Source organism: Ceratotherium simum, chromosome 1, assembly GCF_057802395.1.
Source record: "Ceratotherium simum simum isolate JZ-2026a chromosome 1, ASM5780239v1, whole genome shotgun sequence".
In the NCBI taxonomy this organism is placed as follows: domain Eukaryota; kingdom Metazoa; phylum Chordata; class Mammalia; order Perissodactyla; family Rhinocerotidae; genus Ceratotherium; species Ceratotherium simum.
Window position 1 is genome coordinate 53,490,430 of NC_141900.1, and position 1,824 is coordinate 53,492,253.

General features: G+C 38.3%; 1 pseudogene; it reads right to left on the reverse strand.

Annotated features, from left to right (window-relative positions):
• Window positions 1–631: 631 nt before the first annotated feature.
• LOC101388021 (large ribosomal subunit protein eL6 pseudogene) lies at window positions 632–1,237 on the reverse strand (annotated as a pseudogene).
• Between the last annotated feature and the right edge of the window lie 587 nt (window positions 1,238–1,824).

Genomic DNA, 1,824 nt, shown 5'->3' on the forward strand with positions numbered 1-1,824 from the left:
GAAGGAATCCAAGGATGGATACTCATAAAATTTCCTTCAGGTTTATTTTGGATTAAAATAAAACCACAAACTGGTCTTAATATTATACAAATCTTCTAGCTTTTATCCCCCTGTTTATTTCAACTGGAGAAATGGGTTATCACTGAACTTCTACTTAAACATTTTCCGAGTTTTTATGCAAAATGCTGAATTGAGAGACACAGAAGATACACCCAATAAGGTAGGGCATATAGCTGCTTACCCACGTTTCACTACACTTATGGTCTTCTCCCACACCGTCACGGCTGTTTCCATGGGATGGTGAGAACATCTACCAGGAAGGCATTTATGGACTCAATGTGCCTGGGATCTATGGTGCAAGAGGGAAAACAGGGCATCCATTTACAGAAACAAGATGCACCATCTTTTCCACAAGTGGTAATGTTCTGTTACGGAATGTTCTGTTGATTGAAAGATTTCTCATATGTTCCTCTAAACTATCAAGTTCTTAAGCCACAAGGACATTCCACCTAACTGCCTTTCTGGGGCTCCTTTCTTATTCCAGTAAAGAAAGAAGAATGAATCTGCTGAATACTACCTTCTATACTCTTGTGGGTTGTTGTTGTTTTTTTTTTTTTAACATATCAGTTATTTAATTAGGTTCTTTGGAAGAAATTGAGAACATCAGTTTGTGAGAATAAACTCCATTTGTGAGAGAAAACACAGAGCAGAAGTAGCCCCGGAACTGAGAAACAGCTTTGATTTTTGGCAGAATTTGCAAGTCCCCAGCTTTCTGATCAACCTTGCGCTGCACTATAAGCTCATAGTTCTCCTTCTCTGAGTTGAAGGTCTCACTCACCTTCCTGGTGTCTGAGCTTATGAAGCTTCTTCTTCCTGAAGTAAGCATCAGAAAGACATTCTGGGATTTTCACACTACTGGTATCAATTTTGGTGGAGGTGGAGATGACAAATTTCTGGTGTATTCTATGCAGAGGATCTAGATTGTGGACCAGAGGTCCAGTCATAAGTAGCAAGCCACTGTTCAGCTGCCTCAGGAAAATCATCCTCTTGCCTCTGTGGTGCCCCGTGAGGATGATCAGAATGGTCCTGGGAGTGATGCTAGCTCAGAGTTTTCTCACGTGCTGACTGAAGGATTTTTGCAGTGGCTCAACAGCTCTTGAGGCACATCTTCAGTGGGATAATATCTAGGCATTTTGTGAAGTTTAACCACTTGGGTACCACCATTCTTGTCACCACCAACTGGAAAGAGTACCTAAATATATGGGTGCTTTATGTAACATAGGAAAGAGAGCCAGTACCTATATAATTTAAATAGCACACCAAATTCTATGCCGAATTGTATGACATATAATTTAGAACTTCTAGTTCAAGTTAAAAAAAAACACATGGGAAAGAAGGAAGAAAAAAAAAACAACAGGACTTCTTTTCAAAAAACCAAATGGATTCCTGTTGAAAATTCCTAGCTATTACTATTATTATTCTCAATCTCATCATTTATTACTTATTTAGTTTCATAGTTTACACAATGTATTATGGATGACACAGAATAAGTCTGTATATTAACAGGGAAGTTGGCCTCTATGTTATTCTCACAATGATAATGTTCGATCAGAGAGGTTAAGTTTGTTGGTCAAGGTCAAACAACCAGTAAGTGGCAGAACTAAGACTGGTATCCATGTCTCTTAATGCTTAAAATTATACTGACTTAATAAGAACTAAATAAGTTAATAGTTGAGTGACTTGCCAGGGGGAAAATCCTGTTGATTTAGCGCCACTATTAAGAAGTATTTTTAACATAGGGGCAATGAAAAGTAAGGAGGAATG